Source organism: Tursiops truncatus, chromosome 9, assembly GCF_011762595.2.
Source record: "Tursiops truncatus isolate mTurTru1 chromosome 9, mTurTru1.mat.Y, whole genome shotgun sequence".
NCBI lineage: Eukaryota > Metazoa > Chordata > Mammalia > Artiodactyla > Delphinidae > Tursiops > Tursiops truncatus.
The window spans coordinates 80,501,415-80,523,919 of NC_047042.1; the positions used below are offsets into that span (position 1 = coordinate 80,501,415).

At 39.9% G+C, this 22,505-nt stretch overlaps 1 protein-coding gene and 1 non-coding gene across 2 annotated transcripts in view; both read right to left on the bottom strand.

Annotated features, from left to right (window-relative positions):
- The window catches only part of GRM8 (glutamate metabotropic receptor 8), a 755,367-nt gene that overhangs the window by 196,700 nt on the left and 536,162 nt on the right, over positions 1 to 22,505 (bottom strand). The window lies entirely within an intron of this gene.
- On the bottom strand, positions 15,542 to 15,675 carry LOC117313658 (small nucleolar RNA SNORA43). Its single transcript, XR_004528246.1, has one exon. It is a non-coding gene; the product is annotated as a small nucleolar RNA SNORA43 (small nucleolar RNA).

A 22,505-nucleotide genomic window follows, 5' to 3' on the forward strand; every position in this document is an offset into this window, starting at 1 on the left:
CTCCGGTTGAACATCATTTCTACCTAACTCAAACACTACAGTTCAGTCTCTTCTGATTCTTACTCCATCTTTCGACTTGCCGGCCTCTTCCCATTTACTTCCTTCTCCTACTCATGCTTCAGACTCAACAAAATCCATATTCCAGCTCTACTGTACTGCTTACCAGAGATTTGATAAACCCCAAATATCAATAGCAACGGAGGGATCTATAGTTGTCTGTGTCATAATGACTGAGGGATATAAAAGGCAGTGTGTTTTTCCGTAGTCATAATCCTCAAATGCAGGTGACAGCATTTTCTGTGATCTCTTTGGGATTCTTTCTCATTTAAATAAGGAAGTACATTGTCTTCCTGCAGTGGGTGCTTATGTCCCCAAATCTGTAACTATAAGTTTGCATCTATATTCAAAGCATCTCAGTGGTACCAGCTTCACATCAGTTATGTTCAGTCAGACTGTTGAGTGAATCAAATGTAGGTTTCTAGGAAATCTACCAGGTGCTGTGCACTTTGAGGTACTGAGGAAATAATGAGATGTAGTTGCTGGTGCCCAAGAACTCACAATATAAAAAAAAAATAACTAGAATTTAATATAATAAATACAATAAAGGAGAGAGGTGCAACTGACAAGCTCAAGAGGGTCACATGACCCCCAGACAGGAGGAAACATCATTTGTTCTGAGCAAGTTACCATGGCAAAGAGAACAGTCGCTTAACATTTACCCAAATTACATAGGCGAAAGTCATCTAGCAATTGTCATTAGGTTAGTACATAACTGAGTACAAAACCTGGGTCAGGACAAATAACCGAAAAAGAAAAAAATAAATGAATCGGAGTTCTGGTCACATGGCTAGCCAGAGATCTAAAGCCACTGATGTGCTGTAAATGCATGGATGGATGTGGGTCAAGCTTTCAGGTCCATGCCCTGGTACGAGAAGAGGAAAGGAGCTTCCAGGCCAATCCCCTCAGGCTCAAACAGCCTCTTCTTTTTGTCCCAGGGAGCCGTGTAAATGTCATCACTTTCTATGGGTGTCATGACATGAATGTGGGAAGTGGGACGCCCTGGAAGGATAAGCCTTGGAAATTTAGGGATGATTAAAATCAAACCAGTTAAGTGACTTACTGATTTATTTTTTCCTTGGTAAAGGTATTAGTGGGTGTCATTGGTTTGAAGCAGCAACACTGATGAAACCAAAACATGCACAACACTAAGATTTAATATTTAACATTGTGATTTGATCACTTCTCTTTGAAAACTGCTTCTGGGCATAGGAGCTACATAGATCTAAAAAAAGATATTGACTTCTGCTCTTCCTATTTGTTTTTTATATTTAAGCAGTATCTTTTACATGTTAATAATGTTAAATTGTAGATATAGACTGGTGTCCTGATTTCACGGAAAATAATCAAATAATATCATGGAGGAATCTGATTTGGAAGTATCTTTGGTCCTATTAAAATTCTTGAGTAAATGCAGCTTTTCATCCCTAAAGAGCCATTGAGTGCTACATTTGTGTGAAGTTGGGAGGAAAAATATAGTGATTCTGAAAGATTCTCCAGGCAAGGGGAGGAAAAATAATAATATAGTGAGAAGGAAATATCTTTATTTGAGCTTCTTAAGGCACTTTTAAACCAGCGGGTCTCCTCTTTCTGATAAACCGAGAGCATTCCTTAGAAGTACACAACCCGAAAAAAGATTAAAAAAAACCCGTCAACATTTATTTTGTAAGTGATCTTCCATTAAGAGGTACTCAGGCACCTGGAAAACTTTATGCCTCTTCAGTGTGCGTCTGCTGCCTTCTTTTTGACTGATACTCAGGTCCTGGCTACGGTTGCATCTAGTATCTCAATTTCAGGAATAGAAAGAGTTTTTCAAAACTGACTCACAGTGGGGGTGGAGAGGCCTCCCATCAAGCACTAGGTCTCCTCCACTGTCTTAAATGCAGGTGATAAAAAGTACAATTGTAACTAACAATTTGAAAACTGATTTTAAAATCAGAAATGTCTGTGTCTGATACTCTGTAAATCATTCTCATGAATGCTTCCCACCTGAGTACGTTTATCTAGTCCTGTTTTTCCTTCAAATTCCTGAGACTTCTGCTTACAAAGCTCTCCATTACTTTGTTTCTTTCTATTTTCCTACTACTTTATTCACTCAACCTCCCTTATTAATTCAATAGAGATGTGTGCCAGGGTCTATGCTAGAAACTAGAATCAAAAAGATGAGTAAAGCGTGATCCCTCCCCTCAAGGGGCTTACAATCCAATGGAGAATACTCTGCTAGTCCATTTTTAAAAATTAGTTCACTAGCTAATTTTTATACCTCTAAAATTACCATATATAATGTGCATATTAGAGGAAATCTTTCCCTACTATTATTTTTGGATGCATGAACAAACAATTTATCATTAAAACCTAGAATTTCCTCTGATATAAAATTTTAAATGAGGATACATTAAAATATAGTTAATCAAAGGATTTTAGGGTGAAAAGGGCTCTGCCGAGATCTTTTAGTATAATGTTCTCACCTTACTAATGGAAACACTGGTGCCTAGAGAGTGAAATAATTTTCTTTGCTCAGTAAATATAATGGGAGCATCAACCATATGCCAGGCACTGAGGTAGAAGCTGGAGAGAGTGATGAATGAGATCCACACTAGATTGTGTAATTAATATATAATTATACAAATAACTGAATTATAATTGTAATAATTCTATAAGCGAGAAGTAGGAGATGCTGAAAGAGTTAAAATAGGGTGATAAAACCCCGTCTGTACAGCCAGGGGCTATTTTCCTCAGAGGGTCTAATTAAAGATGGGACTTACTGTATAGAAGGCTTGCCTCAGGTCACATAGCCAGTTAGAGGCACAACTGGAACTGGAACCAAAGTTTTTTATAGCATGAGTGGCACACCCTCTACTATACACTGGCAAGTTCCCTACTGGTGGTTATTTATTGCCCACTGACAATGAGATTGTCAGTAGAAGACTGTCTACTTAGTTTATAAGCTCACCTCTAGCCTTGCCTGGCCAGTGTGCTCGTCCTTCAACAAGAGTGCCAACAATATATATATAACACGCATTTCCTTGATCAAGAAACACTTATTGCCACATACTGAAGTTTCCAAATAACTGGAACTCGCTTTTTAGCTGTTATGTATCTTTAATACCTATTAGGTCCAGAAAAAAATGATTCTTAATCAAATGTATTTTGCAATAAATCATAATAGAATTGAGGAAATGCAATAAATATACATACATTAAATATTTGTGTGTATATTTTTCCAGTTATTTCTTTCTGATAGTGAGGTCTTGCTCTTCTGTGCCTTACGATACAATCTATTTAATAAGCTAATTAAGGAAGGGGTGTTTTAGATTTAGAACTCTTGTCAGTAAGCTATTTGCCCCTAATATACCCATTTTATCATTGTCTATCTGCCCTGGTGTACTGCCAACTAACATTATTAGCAGTGTGCTTTGCTTAGGAAGATGCAAGGGGATAACCCATTCTGCAAATATTTGTTACTTCTAACTTTTTGTTAATATTCAGGTACCGTTCATGGTAATGAGCAACACCCTCAGTGCTTTTCAAAAGAGCACAGACATCCGACACCTGGAATGTTTGTTCCTCTTTATGTTATCAATTTACCCTTAGTAATTCCTACAAACCCTCACACAGACAGACAGACAGACAGACAGACACACACACACACACACACACACACACAAAACAAACACACATGCGTCTGAGTTACAGTACAATATTTTGCCTCGTTCGCTTCTATGGTTGCTTTGGGACAAGAAAAAAACTCACTTATCTTTAGAATTCACTGAGAAGTGATTCTGGAACTAATACATAAGTACTTTAGAAGTATTTGAAGGAACAGTGAGCAGGTAGAGAAAAGAGAAGGTTAGGCAGCCGGTGTTTTGACTTCTTAACTCCTATGTTGATTATGCCTCATCTTCAGCACATCCTTGTGCAGAACAACCAGCCCCTGACAACATGCCCACACCATTATTTTAGGGTTCCCCATCAGATACGTCATTACTTAACCAAAGGTGATCTCTACTGCTCTGTGGCAGCAGGCTTGTCTTCTCCACCAGCTTTGCCCCCTTCAGACAGCTGTCCACCATCTATGTCCACAGCCCCTGAAAGTTGCTGCCCACTTGCAGTCATCTACCCATCACGGGAGCTGAGTCCACCAGGGCTGCTCTCCCGATGACTGCACAGCTACAGATGCACCCCTCACAGTGACACGTTCACGTGAGATTACAAACTGGACGGAAAGTACTGTGCACGCATTTTATCTGAGCACCTATTCCTTACCAAGGAAAAGAAAAGCTTGGCTGGAATTCAAAGATTTGGAGATTTTAGGAGTTTCCTCCTGAAGCAATCACTTATGACGGAGCAGGGACCTTGCCTCTTTCCCAGGAACACAGATTTCCAGGCATCATGCTGACTTGTGTTTTACTTTCAATTGCTAGATACATGCATCTGCCTTCTTAGAGGCAGATACAGGAAGATCCCTGTCAGATGGTAAGTTCAGGGGCTCATTAGCTTGAATGATGACCCTTCCTCAAATCCATATTTCGAATCAAAAATGGTTTAGGAGCTTCCCTGGTGGCACAGTGGTTGGGAGTCCGCCTGCCGATGCAGGGGACACGGGTTCGTGCCCCGGTCCGGGAAGATCCCACATGCCGCGGAGCGGCCGGGCCCGTGAGCCATGGCCGCTAGGCCTGTGTGTCCGGAGCCTGTGCTCCGCAATGGAAGAGGCCACAACAGTGAGAGGCCCGCGTACCACAAAAAAAAAAAAAAAAAAAAAAAAAAAAATGGTTTAGTATCCAGGCAGTTATTCCACAAAGACACATTTTTTTAACCTTGGAGATTATGTTTTCCCTTTCTCCTTCATTCCCTGCATTCATTATTTTTAGTCGATTCTCATGGGTAATCCTCCATTCTCCCCACTTTATGAATATGTTCTACTTAGATTTTATGAGCTATCCCAAACCCAATACAGAGAAATAAATTTTCAACGGCTCTAAGTGTAAAGAGCATCATTCAAAGCCAGGAAGCTTCACAGCTAAACCAGATGCACCCTTCCTAGTTTTCAAAGCGTTTTTGAATTATGGTATCTTCCTTAGCACTGATCTTACACTATAAATGCTTATTCACATGTTCATTTTCCCTCCTATACTATGTGAGTCCTTAGATTAGGGATAGACGCTATTCTGGTATCCCAACCTTACCAAATATGTAACTCATGATAGGCACTTACTAAACGTCTGCCAACTCATGGAATGAATGAAGGGACAAATGAATTAGTGAGTGACTATTAAAGACACCTTCCCTTTACTGAAGACTTAATATGAATCAGGTACAGTGTTTGGACAGTTTTTATAAATGATTCGATTTAATTCTCTCGCTACCGTAAGGCAGGCATTACTATCCCCAATTAACAAATGAGCAAATAGTTACCGAGAGAGGTTGAGACTTGGTGGAGCTTATAAATGTCGTAAACGACAGCTTTAAGGGGGACTCAAGGCTGTCAGTCTTAGTCACTAGGACAGGGGTCAGCAAAGTATGGTCCACACTCCTCTTGCCTGCCACGGTTGGAGTAAACGACGTTTTGTTGCAACACAGCCTCATCCATTCATTTACATATTATCTCTGGCTGCTTCAGGGCTGCAATGAAAAAGCTGAGTAGTTGCAAAGAAAACTGTCTAGCCTGAAAGGCTGGGATATCTGGCCCTTTACTGAAAAAGAGTGTGATCCCTGCCCTAGGATATACTGAAGGATCAGACCACAGTGGTGAGAAGAATGGTGAAAAGAAAAGCAGGGACTCCTGCCCAGGGGAGAGATTGGATTTCCGTGTTTGCTTGATTCAGTTTTATCCGACTCTCCACTCCAACACAACTGGGTTATTGTGGGATTGAAGAACACCCAGGCAAGGTCCTAATTTAAATTCAACCAGCCTTAGGTCAACGTTGGTCTGGTCTGTGCTGCCGCCTTATCTCCTATTGGACCCTGTTTGGTGCTGTGGTTAACTCATCCCCAGTGAAGTCTCTGTTTGAGATGAGAGCAGCTGGAGAGCTGAAGCTTCTGTTAAACAATTAATTAGACTTTCAAAGGGCAGAGATAAAGTAATCACAATCTTCAGCTCTCAATATGAAGTGTGAAAACATTTCAGAATTTAGTAAGCCTTTCTCTTCTCTTCTTTAAGGTGTCATTTTCTCCCTTTTCTATTGATACTTCTCTCCCTCCACTCATATCTCTACTTAACTGTTCATCTGTAGAACTTATCAAATGTCAAGTATGTGTTGTATTTACTTTTTAAAAGTCAATGTTCCTTTCTTAATTAAACCAAGCTTTTTAAATATGTTACATATGATAGATGTTACACAAACAGGGTATTTTGGCCCAGGCAAGGGCCTAGACATTAGTCGCTTTTGTTGGAAAGACTTATGGTCTTTAGGTGATTGGGCGGGTCCTTCTCTTCCATTGCTCTTTTTACTATGAATTATGAGTTAATAGTAGACTAAAGTCCCCCTGGAAGAAAATAAATTTGGACTGCATTGCCTTTTCTGTGAGATAGTTATTCAAACATTTCTGAGGTTGTTAGATAATCCACACTAAGGCCAGGAGTCAGGAAATTGTGACCTTCATGAAAGAAGGAACGTGTTGCATTTTTTTGCTACCGTGTTCTACATTGCCTAGCACAGTGCCTGGCACGTAAGTATATGTGGATAAAGGGAAAGTGAGCAGAAGGGAAGGAAGGAGAAGGGATGGGAGTGGGGCAATGATGGAGGGAAAGAAGATAAAGAGAAGATCAGAGAGAAAAAAAAAAGGGAGTCCTTTTGAGCACACCCACCATAATGGAGTGGATGATCTAGGCTGAGATTATGGACTTAGCACCTGATTCTTGAAGGGAGAGTGGAGGTAGTGTCAGCAGACGGTGACGGATGCTGGAGTCCCTCCTGGCACATGGGCTCAGCTTGGGGAAATGGCCTGTTTTGTGTATTACCACTCGGCTCCCAGTGATTTTTGCTATGACTTGTTTCTTTCTGACATGATGCTATGGAAGAGAATATCCCCCTCCTCGCTTTGATAGATGAGGTTTAGGGAGAGGGGCAGAGCTCTGCACCTGGGGCAGAGGCGTCCTCAAGCAACACACTGAAGTTATCAGGAGAAGGTGGCTTGGTGGTCCCCCTGTCTGTAGGCCTGTCAGACTTTAACTGCACCGCAACTCCATCCAGGGCATCAAAACCCACTAAGTAGGGGCTTCCCTGGTGGCGCAGCAGTTGAGAGTCTGCCTGCCGATGCAGGGGACATGGGTTCATGCCCCGGTCTGGGAGGATCCCACATGCCGCAGAGCAGCTGGGCCCGTGAGCCATGGCCGCTGAGCCTGCGCGTCCGGAGCCTGTGCTCCACAACGGGAGAGGCCACAACAGTGGGAGGCCCGCGTACGGCAAAAAAACAAAACAAAACACTAAGTGCCCTGTGCAGGGGCAGCGTCTGAAGAGTCTGACCTGGAGAGGTTCTGCTGCTTTCCAGAATATGGAACCAGATCCATGACAAGAGGGATGGATTCATGGTCAAATGTGACCAATATTGCAGGTTCTCAGGATTATGTGGATAAAGAATGTCTGGGAAAGCCTGTTTGGTTTTTTCTTTCTACTCATTTGAGAACTGGGAGCCCATGCACCTTATGTCCTGTGCATTCTTGTTAGCCTGACTGTGTTAGTCCCAGGTTGTTGAAGTCTAAAAGCTCAGCACTTTCCTGTCACCCTTGATTGCCTTTCTCTACTGTGAGCTCAGTGGAAAACAATACATGACATCTGGACTAATGTGGTACTAATTCCTGCCCCAAAGCATGTGACAAACGAGCCAGAAATCACTGGCTTGCCTCGTCCCCGTCAGGGTGCCTATCACCCTACAACCCCACCAGCTCACTTCTACCTGTTTTCATCTTTATATATCTATAGATAGAGAGATTTTCACTATAAAATATAATACACATACAGAAAACTGAACAAAGCCTAATCATAGACTTTAATGAATTATTACTGGGTAATCACCACATGGGTCAGGAGATAGAGCACTGCTGGCAGTTTCAGACAACTGCTCTCCACCCCGTGTACCATCATTGACCCTTCTGTACCTTCTCCCAATCACGAATCTATCCTCTTGTCTAAAGGTAACCACTTTGACGATATTTTCCTTGATTTACTTCTTATCATTTCCACTTAAATGTGCATGATGTGCACTTTTAAACCTGTTAGTTTAGTTTTGCCTGGTTTTTTTGGAACTTTATGTAAATAAAATCAAACATTCTTATTTCCCTATTTGAACTTTATATAATGGAATCAGTTTATCTACCTGGTTACTTTTGATTTTGCTTATGAGAATTACCTTCACTGTTATGGTTATGTGTAATTCATTTGCTTTCATTGCTGAATAGTATTTCACTATATAGAGACGCTATCATTTGTGTATTCATGCTAGCATTGATGAACATTTGGGTTATTTCTGGTTTGGCTATTACACACATTATGGTCATAAACATTCTTTTATATATGTAATGCTACAAATGGATGTGTATTTCCATTGAGTATATAACTAAGAATGGAACTGGTAGATTGGCCCGTATGAATGTCTTCAAACACAGGAGAAAATGCCTATCTGGTTTACAGAGTGGTTGAGCCAGTTATACTCCTGACAGCAGTATACGATAATCCTTGTAGCTTTACATCCTTACCAATACTTGATAGTCTCAGTTTGTTCAAATTTAGCCATTCTCAAAAGGTAGATAAGGTAGATATCACTACCTTATTGTGGTTTTAGCTTGAATTTCCTAGATTATTAATGGAATTTAAAATCATTTTAACTTTTTTAATTTGTGAAGTATATATTCAAATTACGTGGTTGTTTTGTGGGTTTTTTTCCTATTGGGTTGTCTGCCTTTTTCTCATTGCTTTGTAGGACTTTTTTTCTTAATAGGTATTCCAGACTATATACAAGCACTTTGATTGTTATGTATATTGTAAATGTCCCGTCCCATTCTGTAGCTTGCCTTTTAACTCTCTGCACTAAATCCAATAGGAGACATATATTAAAGTCTTTGTGGCAGGTTCTCTGATAGACATATATTCAGAGTACCGTTAGAGTACAAAGGAAGAATTGCCAATTAAACCTATGAGGAGTGGGAACTCTAAAAATGTCATACGAAGGTAAATCTTGAAAATATACGTTCATATTTTCCAGAAAATTAAAGGGGCCCTCATGAGTAGAAGGAAGTGAGAACAAAGCGAAAGAGAATGCAATCTAAGGGTCACAGGTGATATTGATACTTTGGGAGTATATGGGATTGTGAAGAAAGAATGAGTAACAGGAAAGCAAAGATCAAATCTTGGTAGCCATATTTAAAGGAGGTATCCAAAAAAAAAAAAAGGAACAATGAGACAAGAAAGTTGAAGAGTGGCCCCTGAAGCAGGAAGAAAATCAAATCAGGAGAGTGTCATTAATAATCTCAAAGGCAGAACCATACCAAATACCAAATGGGATATTAAATTTTCAGTGTCAACTTGAATAGTCTGTGGGATGGGGTCCAGCTGTTTGATCAAACACTGGTCTAGATGTTGTGAGGTAATTTTTAGTTGTGATTAATGTATAAATCAGTAGACTGAGTAAAGCAGATTATGCTTCATGATGTGAGCAGGTCTTAGCCAATCAGCAAAAAGCCTTAGGAGGAAACACTGAGATTCCCCAGAGAAGAAAGGAATTCTGTCTCCAGTCTGGCTTTGGATTCCAGACTATAACTTCAACCCTTTTCAGCCTGCCAGGTCTCTGCTCACTGGCCTGCCCTACAGATTTTGGACCTGCCGGCCCTTGAAATCATGTGAGCCAATTCCTTAAAATAAACCTCTCTCTATATATACCATTGGTACTGTTTCCCTGGAGAACCCTAAAAAACACACCAGATAATACAGAGGTCCTAAATATACCCATGCCAATGTGTAGCTGAACAGGGTTGGAAGGAAAATTTATCAGGATTAAGAAAATCGTTGCAATATGATGCTTAGATTAATTTCAAAACTAATGAGGAGCTAATGGGAGAAGTTATATGTTTAGCAATTGAAGTTATCAAGAAAAATCAATATTTTAAATGGGAATAAATGATGTCAACAAGAATTGGGGGAGAGTGGCATTAATATATAAGGACTGCATGGACTTTTAAAGAAGGGTAATTTTCTAGTGATGGTGGTAGAATGGGAGTCTCAAGGCAAACGAATACTGATTCCTCTCTTGCCCTATAATTGCAAGAGAGAGCAGTACTTTTAGATGAAGAAACTTTCCCAAGAAAGGTCTATTCATCATCTATTCAGTGATCAATAGAACCCTAGGTATCATTGAGAAAAGGTAAAAGGAGTGTCTAAGATGTAGAAGGATATTTTCACTTAAAATAAATATTCCCTGTGGTTTTAAAAAAAGATTTAAGGGCAGATGTGTGGTTGTCCTGTGGCGAAGTCGAGCTGAGCGGGATGGCAATGAAAGAGAGTTTCAGAAGTTGTGGATAAAGAAGAAGAAAATAGAAGGTTGTTAAGTCTTATAGGCAATGGATAGCATATCAGCTTTGGAGTCACAGAGATCTGGGTTTAAATTCTGCATTCATCTAATATACACACACTTACAACCTGTGTGACTGGGGTATGAAGCAGGATTTTCAAAAAGTAACCCTAAATGCTCTTTCAATCACCTGAACAATAAAATAGCTAGAGTTGGAGCCCTCACTTTTCCCAAGGGTTAGGGTCACAGTGTTCTCAGAAGAGGGGCTACAACTTCGCCCTGGGTTCCAGGGTGCCCAGATCTGGAGCAGCTGGTTTTCTCACATTGCTGACGACTAAATGCAGATTGCCTGCCATCCAAAACAATGTATCTGCACTATCTTAACAAGAGGCTCATACCCTGGCCTCATAGGAAGAGAGAGCAGTTAGGGCAATGTTCTTCCACTAGAACATAAGCCCACTCTGTATCCAGCACGGGGTTGCTCCTTACCCACTGCTCTGTGGGATGTTGAGCCTCCAGGAGCATGTTCTTCTCTTACTGACATCGGCCTGTAAGATTCTCCAATAAAGCCTATTCCTCGACCATGTGATTCTACAGAATTCTCCCTGAGCCCTGCTGCACAATAGCAACCTGAGACAGGTAACAACCATCCTTAGTTTTGATATCCTTACCTGTAAAATAGGAACTACAGTAATGAGTTATTGTGATGACGGAACAAGATAATGTGTTTAAGATACTTAGCACAGGGTCTATTTTATATGACTAATAGAAGAAAATTTACTTATGGGCAGAATGAAACTAAATAGCCTCAGTTTCCCAACTGAATGATAAGTCATGGTTCTGGCCTCAATAAAAGCACTCTCAAGATAATGAAATAGAGAATGACAATAGAATGTGTGGGGGGTGTGATTGGGGGTAGTGTGGCTGGAAAGGATATTTACAAAAAGGGAGGGACTGGCCAGAAGTAGATCTACCTCTGCAAATTTATCCCACTAACAATTGTAGATTGTATTTTCACTTGTAATAATAACTCAATACTTCTTTGTGTTTGTATATATACATACAATTTATGTATATACCAAATATATGAGAAGTCTCTGAATTATCAGGAGTAAAACTCTTGCTATATGACTGAACTCTGAGAGGATATATGTATCTATCGCCACTGTTGGACTGATTGAATATCATTTGGGGGGGTCTGTTTTCCTCTGTTTAAGATGACAAGGACAGGGAACTGTGAGGTGGGAGGTTCTCTATAAAGTAGGTTATTATAAAGAAGCTGGCCAGAGGAAACAATAAAAGATAAGCTCTAATTGTGTAAATAAGGCAGTCAAAGCAAAGACAAATTCTTGTGTTGGAGCTGCTTCTGAATTTATTGCTACTGCTACTAGCGCTGGCCAGAAGGACCAAAACTTCAGTTATGGACAATATTGGAGAAATGAAATCCCACTTGGGCCCACTGAGATGCAGCCTGTGTACCTGTAGAGATGAGACTGGGAAGGGAGAAGGTGAGCATGGGAGCAGGAGAGTAAGAGTGGAGCTGATCAATTTCATTATGCGTCCTTGTTCAAGAAAAGAGCCAGCTGGATAGGAAGGGGCACCAATCCCCACAGGACTCTCCGGACAACTCAAGGAATTCTACTCTATCAGAATTTAATCCTGTAGACTACTTAGACCCTTGGGGCCTTTTGAATGCAAACGGAACCAAGAATGACGGAAATCTTACTATAAATGAACTAATATTTGGATCTGAGGGTAAAGGAATGTAGGAAGCTTTTCTCCATGGCAGTTGTGGGGTAGGATGGAGAGAAGACAAGAGTCCTGGTACTCTGAGGGAGGGAGAAACAGGCTGGGAGGAGATGGGGCCAGAAGTGAAAGGCGGGGATGGAAAAGACCATGTTGCCTAATCACAAGAGGACGTCAGGCTTTCCCTGGGAGAAGGGCCTTGACAGAGGAGTGGGAGGCCTAACCAACACTCTCTGTATCTTTAAAGTCAGAAGACACCCCTGAGAACCAGCATTTAAATTTTCACACTGCAATCTTTGAAGTTTTGCTATAATTGTATCAAACTCTGTAGTAATGACAGATACACAGACTTGCTGTAGAGGAAGAGGTAAACAGAATAGTGAGGAAATGCCTCATCATTGAGTCCCAAAGGCCTCTAGTTGTCACCCACCAAGGATAGTGACTGCTAAGGCCACTCTCTATGTCCTTGCTGGCAACATTGGGTGACCTGTGTTAAAAAAAAAAAAAAAAAAAAAAAAGTGTTGGGAAGGGAGCTGTCTTCAGGACACAGTATAACTCTCCACTTGGAAGATGTGTTCAATATGCCATCCTGGGAAGGGTGAACTCTTCCAGCAGCACATAATGGGAAAATACTGTGGCCCTGGGCAATAAATTGAGAATATTTCAGAATCTCAAAAACTACTTCCATTGCTTCTCCTAACTGCAGAATATAGGAGTTTACACTGTCCTAACAACAACAACAACAACAGCTGCAATTTTTCTCTTCCCTACCATGGAAGAGTTCCTTACTAACTCTGAATTTAGTTAAGGTTACTTTAAATGCATTATTCTTTCAGGAGTTGATTCCTAACAAATGTCAAATCCCACGAAAGTAAAATAATCGCCTTCCAAATATCAACCTTGTAAAACAGACGCAAGATCAGAAAATCAGTAGGTCATACTTTATGGGCAAATTCTTTTTGTAGCTAATGATTGGTTTATTTAACCACCCCTCATGAAATTATCACAAAGAATGGTGTTCCCCTCCCCTTGCTCCACTACCCAAGCCCTCAACAGGGAAGAGTTGGCTGGAGAAGTAAATAACTTAATAATTGCCTTAAACTTCACTAATGTTAATTAGATATGGCATCTCCCCTAAAGATCACAGTAGTCACTGACTGGAATAACAAGTGACAAGACAAGAAACCAAATTGTCAACATGGGTACAAAGAATCTGCTAATTTATTGAAGGTTGGTAAATAATAGGAAGTGTTATATTAACATTATTCCCTTGTGATCCATTTTCAACCGAATCCTTTTATTAGCAATGTTTATTTTCCTGATTTTGAAAATAATAAATGCCCCTTTTGGAAAATCAAGGCGATAGAGAAAGATACAAGAAAACAATAGTAATTAATAATAAAGCTACCAGCCATACACACTCATTTCAACAGACCAGCATTCTTCTTTCAGTCTTTTGGTATACGTATGTCTTATCCATCACACCATGTATAGGACTTGCATTTTATACTTAAAAGGATGTTCTCTTTTCATTAAACTACTGTAATATTAATGCCTATATTATATTCCATTTTACTGCCATTTGTGTATTTTTTCTAACAGTAAAAGCCTTAACAAAAATCTTCACGCACAGATACTTTTTACTTCAGATTGTTAGCATAAAACTCTTGGAAGAGGTATTTCTGAACCAAAGTGTAAGAAGAGAATAACTGGCAAGTTATTTTCCAGGAAGTTTTCTTTATTTTATAACCTATTTAATTCTTTGCCAGCCATATAAAAGAGCACTCTCATCTCTCTGCCCTCTCATCAACCCAAAATATTTCTACTGCATATATATTCTAATTCAATAGGTGAAAAATGATGCCTCAAGTTATGTTTAATCGATCACTTCTAAAGCTTAATTGTTTTCATAGTCAAGTGCAGTTTCTTGTGTGAATTGTTTGAATATGTTCTTTGTTGATTGATATTTTAGGATTTTGAGGGAGGTTGTTAGAAATTTGTATAACCATTATAAATATTCAATACATTAATGTTTTCTTTTATATTTGAAGCAAATCTTTCTCCCCACTATTTCTCCTTAACTTTGTTCATAGTGTTTAAGCTTTTTATTTAGTTAAATCTATTATTTCCCTATGTGATTTTTTCCCTCAGTTCCTTTAAGTTTAGAAAAATTCCTCCTCTTCTACAGATTAGATATGCATTATCTACATTTTTTAAATAATTGATTTATGGTTGGCTACTACACATAAGACCCTGATCTGATCTCACTGTGATTATATTGGTGTACGGCTTGAGGTAAAAGTTAAACTTGTCTTTTTCAAATAGGAAAACACATTATTTTTTTCCAGAAATTCAATTCTACTATATTCCAGGATCTACTTTTGCATAGGCCAGTCTAATCTTATTTTAAAGGCTGACTACGGATTTTTAAAAAAATTGTACTTGCTTTTTGTTACTGTTAAAATTAAATGAAACTAAAACTTGTTAATAAAATTAGCTAACAAAATTTTCCACTGCTGACCAGATATTATAAAAAACATTGAACCTATCATGTTTAATGGTGCATAGATCTTCCCAAGCTGGAGAGCTGTGAAATAGAGTGTAACCAACGATCTGAGTGTAACTGTGATTAAACTTTCCAATGTTGGAAGACACTTTTAATGGAAGCTATTATCTATATTTATAGCAGTTTCATTTTTTACTTTAGCTGTTTCTTACTCATTTTTTTCTCCTTTTTCTGCAATTGATTTGCAAAGTATTCCATTAATTGCCTCGTAACTGTCATATCTATGGAAAATTCTTAGCATGCCTTAAAGTGATCAAGAAAGCTCTTGGGTGTTGAAATATACTATTTTATTTTTAGATCTTTGTGTCTCATCTGGATTCTGCTTAGGCAAACCTAGTTAGATTTAATGATGCTGTCACACATTTGCTGTTAAATTGTATTGATCTGGGTCAATCAGACCCTTGAGATATGTTTGCCCCTCTAGGATCCTTGCCCAGACTAGATGTCCATGCAATTTCTGTCCAGCTCCTAAGCCAGAGGCATTTAAGCTGGCCAACAATGGTCTCTTGCTTTGATAAAGTCTTGTATCTGGAGGTCTAAGCTTAAGAATGAGAAATAGAATTTGTATGGTCCTGTCTGATGCTGAACTCTAGCTTTTGCCTGCACCCCTGGGCTTGCCTCATGGATCTCCTATGTAAAGTCATGATTTTTGTTTGTTTGTTTGCTTTGCAATGTCCGGCTACAAACCATTCTTAGTGCCCACTGTTCTGAGCACTGAGTGTAGAAATAGCTGTTCCCTCTCTGCCCCAGTGTCACAGGTGCAGCAGGGCAGCTGTACCCATGATGCTGGCAGGTCCAGCATCTGCAGGGCAGCGTCCCCTCCCTCCCACCCAGAAAAAGTCATGATTTTTAAGGATCTCTGTTCCTACTAGGACTAGCCGGATGGGGTAACTTCTCCAGGAGCGGGTAGGGTAGGGTAGGGAGGGATTGAGGTGTCTATATTCAAGAATAACAAATTCTAGGCCAATACAACACATCATGAACTACCCCAATACAAGGTTAGTAATACATGAAAATGTTTTTAAAGGAAATGTTGTTTATCTTATAAATAAAATAAGAAAAGAAAAATGATCGCCAGACTGGTATCTTCTATAATTTGGGCAATACCCACTTTATGCCAAGAACTGTATCATGCACTAGAGACAAAGGGTTAAAAGATATAGTCCCTGCCCCCAAGGAGCTCATGGCATGGCGAGCAGACTTACTAGTAAGTAGTATAAAAGCTATGAGAGGGAAGCACTAAATGATAGGGAGCAGACGGAATGGATGCCTAGCTCAGACTGTAAACAGCTGGAAGACTTCTTGGAGACGGTGACCTACGAACTGAATTTTAAAGGAAGAGAATTTCAGGCAGATGGAATAGCACACTAGAAGGCTCAAAGCTGTGAGGAAATAGCCCACTTACAGCCCTGCAAGCACTCCGGCAAAGGTCTTAATTGGTTAGTGGCAGAAGATGGAAATGAAGGGTTTAATAGAGCCAAATGATTAAGGTTCTTATATGTCTTGCTAAGGATTCTGGATTCTATCCTAGGCTGTGGAGAGGTACTGAAGGATTTTAAGTAGTCAAGGGGAATGATCAGATTTGCATTTTAGAACGATTTCTCTGGCTGCAACCATATAACTGGGGAAGGATGGGGGGGACATAACAATACAAAACAAATAGAGGACGATTATAGCAATTCAGGAAAGAAATTATGAGGGTCTTATCTTACTCTGAAGAAAGATATTAAAGAGCTAAGGAGGCAAAATATGATTGTTGATTACATGGTTAAGGAGATGGGGATAAGGGAAAGAGTGAAGGCAGGTCCAGGATGCCCTAGATTTCTGGCTTTGGCAACCAGGTAAAACGTGATGACATTCACAGAAACGGAGAGCAACAGTGTGAGAGGAGACTTGGCTCAAGGTAGATACAACTATCTTGAGTTACCGACCAAATGTCCTGGTGGAAACACAGGGCCACGACTAGGGTGAGGTGAGTGAGGCACTCAATTGGATGCAAATATTAAGGGGCAAAAAAACTCAGTAATCAGAATAAATACTACATTAATGAAAAAAAAATTTAAAGCAAAATTAAGGCAGAAATTCATGAACAAAATATCAAAATATTAAATAAAGGCAGCATCAGTACCAGTGGCATGCCACCACATAGAGCCACCTTGGAGGAAAAGAAAAATCAGGAATACCTATCCTGGTACAGGATGCAGTGGCCAAACCCGGAAGCCCTGGCTCCTTAAAGGAAGCTGTGATTGAAAGAGATCGGATAGTCCTCAGCTGGGCAGGAGGTTTACAGAAGGTGTGTTTTGTGGGTTTCCCCCCAGCTTTATTGAGGTATAATTTAAAAATAAAATCGTAAGATATTTAAAGTGCACACTGTAGTAATCTGACATATGTATACATTGAAAAGAGTTCCTCCCACCTAGTTGTTTAACACAAGGAAGGTGTCCTTATTTCTTTTTACTCTTCTTTTATGAGAGAAGAAACTTGAACATATCTGCTTTCTAGGTTAAAAAGGGCTGGCGATGGAAGGAGGGCTTTGGGAGCAGGAAGGTAGAGAAGCACAGGGAGAGATGGGGCTGGAGGGAAGGAGAGGAAGATGGGGACCGATGTAGGTAAGTTAGTAAAGGTCTTCAGAACTAAGGGAGTTTCCACTTAGGAACTGACAGTGAAGGAAAGAGCTTTTATTGTCTGGTAACACATCAGCATATCATCCCTCTGCAGATCACTCTTTTTATCTTTTGTAATGTTTATAACATTTCCTCACATCTTTCTGCATTTTTTCCCATCCCCAAATTTAGAGGAATTAGTATGCCATACTTATCTCCCACAATCCTCCTCTCTTCTGAGCATCAATCAGCAGTTACTAATGTGAAGCTTCAACAACGGAAGAACAAAGAAGCATTAAAAACTGTTTGATGAAAATAATAGAAGCAGTGCTTAAGTGCTGCCCACATCGTTTCAAAAACGCTCTTACCCAACCTTCAGGTGGAAATTATACTCAAGGCTGCAATGGCTGGATCCCCAAGTTCACCACAGTCTGCACCTTAGAGCAATTTTTCCATAAAACAGTTCTTTTATTTTAGTAATAGAATATCTACTAAAAGGGTGAAAAACAATGCAAGCAAATGCAGTAAATGTTTGTTATTCGGAGAAGCAAGTTATTCCTTCGTGCCCTACCATTGTTTGAGCTAAGTTCCAGAGGTTGATACTAATGGAATGGATTGCAGAACTACTTCTCAAACATGCTAAGTAACCAGGCTGTCAAATTAAAGGAGTCTCCAAGGCTGGTGCTTCTCTGGTCATCTCTAATTAGGCGATACTCTGCTGGAACCCTCACAATTAATCTTAAGAGTTGTTTTTCTCCTCCAGTGAACGGAAGGGGAATTTTTAAAGTGTATGTAGTGGCTTCCTCTTTGTTGTAATTTTATTTAGAGGAGTATGTTACAAAGATTGAGATATAATAAATTGTTCTATTTTCCCCCGTTGAAGGAAAACTAACAAATAAACATAAATTTGCAGGAAAATTAACAAAAGCAATGCTTATCTTTTATATTATTTTATCAGTATTTAACTTATATTATTTTTCAGTTGCATCCATGTCACAAAACACTCCAGGCATATCAGGGTATGTGCTACTCACTAAACGTTAAGTATATGTTTAGTAATGCTTTTCCACCTCTGGGATCTATTTGGGAAGGAAAAGTGTCATGTTATTTTTCTATACCTGGAATGACCCAGACTTATCTGCCTGTTAATACTTTATCCATCTGATGCTTCCTACAACATCCAGCCTTACCTGATAAGCTATTTTTTCTTTAATTTATCAAACAGTTATTGACTATCATAAATCAATGGATAAAACAATGAAGAAATGAATTAACTGATCAATGTGGTCAGATTCTATGGGCTACATATCTTTGTAACCCCAGTGGAGCCTACCACAGTGTCTGGAACATTAGCAAGTCAAATAGATATTTACCAAATTATTAATTATGTGTGTATCGCACAGATTGGAATACATTTTACTTCAAGGAATTCTCCCTAAATTATAATCATAGCTTCTGAGGAGAAAAGCATATATTTCCCATCAACCTGATCCTTAAAATCTTCAGAAGCACTTTTTCTGTAATGGTAAATAAACTTTCTTTTAAATGCTGTGGGAGATGCTGGTGGATGATTTCTGAATGTCTGGTTGCTGTCCTCAAGGCTTAGCAATCACCTGAACCTGAGGGACTTTTATCTAACCTTAACTCTGCACCTGACTGCCAAGCAGAGCTAATCACTTAAGTTCCAGTGAATTAATGGGTTCATCTGTAAAACACGATTGCCATCAAAGGACTTCAGAGGAAAAGACTAATGATAGAATAACCGAAATGACAGTAGATTTAAAGATTCAACAGTGCTATCAAAATTCAGGGCAAAGCCATTTTCCATACTGTCCCTCAAGTGTAACTGTGCCGCTTTTATGAGGATCGAATTCAAGAAAAATAAGCTTATAAGAGCTCTGTCGTGCTGTTTTGTATCTGCTGGATTGATGCCAGATGTCAATCCTGTTGCTTTCAAAAATTTAACACGGAAAGCAATTGGAAAATTCATATTTTCATTAGATGCCCAAGGACTCTAGACTTCAATGGACAAAACACACCCCCTATGACTTTGCAAAGACGGCTAACTAGAAAAGCAATTCATACATTTCTTTTTATCACCTTTTTCCTCTTCTATTTCCTTTCATTTTTCTACTACATTTTGAATTTGACTTTTATGTTTCTGCATCTGAAGCAGTTGGAAGGTTTTTGCAGACTCCAGGGTGCCGTTTTCAGTGTCTGATGAGGTTATCCCTTCCATGTGTGTCAAAAAATCACCTCCAGGCTCCAGATAAAGAGCCAGGGTGCCCCAGAAGTGCCCTAAGCCCTCTGGGGGCTTGATTGCCTGAGCTGCTTGTATCCTTCTAGCTGCAATGCATATGTTTCAGGGCAATGATAAATACTGGCTCAACGGAGAGCGATGGAAAGTATTCCTCAGAGAAATAAGATCTGCGTCTATTGGAAAACTGATTTTTTTTTCCAGGCACTGTGACATCTGTTCAGGGTAACTAAGCATCGCTGCATAAGGGGATAGAGGACATTAACTGAACTGGTGTTGGGTCCACAATGAAATAGAAGAACATCAGAACCAAAGCACACTCTGTTCAGATAGTTCATCGTGTCCTTTTAATCACCCACTTGACTTTATAAATCGATTTAATATGTGGGAGGTTGGTATAGAGCAGACAGAACAACCGTAATTACACGATATTGGGACCACTAATGAACATAAAAAGCCATTTCATGTTCAGTGTTTGAAAGAAATCATGTTGGACTTAAAGGAAATCAGGAATCCAAGAATTCAATTCAAAGAAAATAGAGCTGAAGACTGTATCAGAATCAAGTACCTCATACCTCTACATTCTAGCAATTAATGATTGACTTTTAAGAAAACCTATTTCTGCAAGAATGCCAAGTAATCTTTTTTAGAGCTCACTTCTAAATATTTCTTACCATGTTCTCATTCGTTAGCTCAATTGATTCTCTTAAGAATCCTATAATTTAAAAGTTATCATAATCTACATTTTAGAGTTTAAAAAGCTGAGAGAAATAAATTACATAATTTGATAAGCGTGGTAAAGGGGCCTCTAAGAACTCCAGGCTCCCTCTCTCCATCCCTTCCTCCCTCCCTCCCTTTCTTCTTTTAATAAACATGTATATATAACTAGTAATTACCAAGCACTTGCAACGCACTGGGCAGTGCGCTAGGCTCTCCAAGGCAAACATTTTAAACTACAATAAGAGAAACAGGAAGCAATGCAATGAGTCAGCTAGTATGGGAATCAGTTTAGTCACAGTCGCTCCCAGCTGCAGGCTCAGAGTGTTGGGTTGGGCTGCCCTGAATTGCAACCACATGCAATGCAGCACCGTAGGAGCACAGTGGACCTGTCAGTTCACACTGCAGGTCCATTTATAGCTCTTATCTTAGTTAATACCACTGCTTATATATGTAAAAGGTACTTATGAATTATCATACAAAATATGGAAGGGACCTCAAGATACTTCTCGTCTCCTGGTTCTCAAATCTAACCATGTACCAGAGGCACTGGTGGTTTTTATAAGGAACAGATTCTTGAGCTTCACCAAGGACTTCATTATTTCCAGGAAGGAATTAAAAAAATAAATCTGTGTTTCTAGTAAACTCTCCCAGTGACTTCTGAGTAGCCTGTTTAAAAGGGTATTGGAAAACTTAGACTACAGTCTTGCTTTTGATTTTTATTATTACACGATCTAGAATTGAGTTCAAATGGTCAGGTTTTGTGAGAAATGCTTCTGTTTAGTCTTGGAAATACCACCAGCAGTAGAAAATGGCTTCTAGTCCACGTAATCCCAGCCATTGGAGATGACAGAAGCAAACAGAGTAACCAAGTAGGCTAGGGTACGGAATCTGGACCCCTCTGAGACAACCTAAGAAGTGAGTCTGCCAGAGGACAGTGATCATTGTAAGTGGGCTGCCTGTATCTCCTGGTATGTTTTGGACAAGCCCATCTCCCATGCCCTGCTTGTGGCATGGTGACAGCAGTACAACCTGAAGCCAGAAGTTGGGACAGTGGTTTCCTGATTCCCCCACTTCCTGATGAGGCAGTGCTGGTGGACCAGTTCTGGGGTGGTGTTCTTGGGTTCACCCTTGAAGGTCCAATCTGGAGCTCTTCCCAAAAAACTGTAAGCACTAAATCTATCGTGTGAGATTCCTTCCTGCTAAAAATGGAGTGGTTTCTGCTGTCTGTTGAAGAATAGCAAGTGATAAGGACATGAAGAATGAAAAGGAGGCAGGTGACAAACCAGGAAAAGAGAATTCTAGGCAGAGAGAACAGCAGGTGCAAAGGGTAGTGAGGCTGGAAAAGGGCTTGGCACGTTCAAGGAACAGAAAGATCATTGGTGTTGGAACAAACAGGTGGGAATGGGAAGGATGAGATATAGCAGAAGGCAGATAAGGTCTATGCCAGTGAGATCAAGTTCAGACTTTTTTTCCCAAGTATACTGGAAAATCAATTAAGAGTTTCAATCAGGCATGATCTAGTTTTAAAAACTTACTCTGGATGCCTTGTAGAAAAAGAAAGCAGGAAGACTAGTTATGAGCCTGTTTCAGCAGTAGTGGTGGTGACAGTAGTAGGCGTAGTGATAGCAATGGTAGTAGTAGCAGCAGCAGAGAGGGAAAGGAGGAATTAAAGATGAGTCCTCGGCCTTCCGTGGTGGCACAGTGGTTAAGAATCCATCTGCCAATGCAGGGGACACGGGTTCGAGCCCTGCTCCGGGAAGATCCCACATGCTGCAGAGCAACTAAGCCCGTGTGCCACAACTACTGAGCCTGCACTCTAGAGCCCGTGAGCCACAACTACTGAGCCCTCGTGCCACAACTACTGAAGCCCACATGCCTAGAGCCTGTGCTCCGCAACAAGAGAAGCCACAGCAACGAGAAGCCCGTGCACCACAACAAAGAGTAGCCTCCACTCACCGCAACTAGAGAAAGCCCATGCACAGCAACGAAGACCCAACACAGCCAAAAATAAATAAAATAAATAAATTTAAAAAAAAAGGTGAGTCCTCAGCTT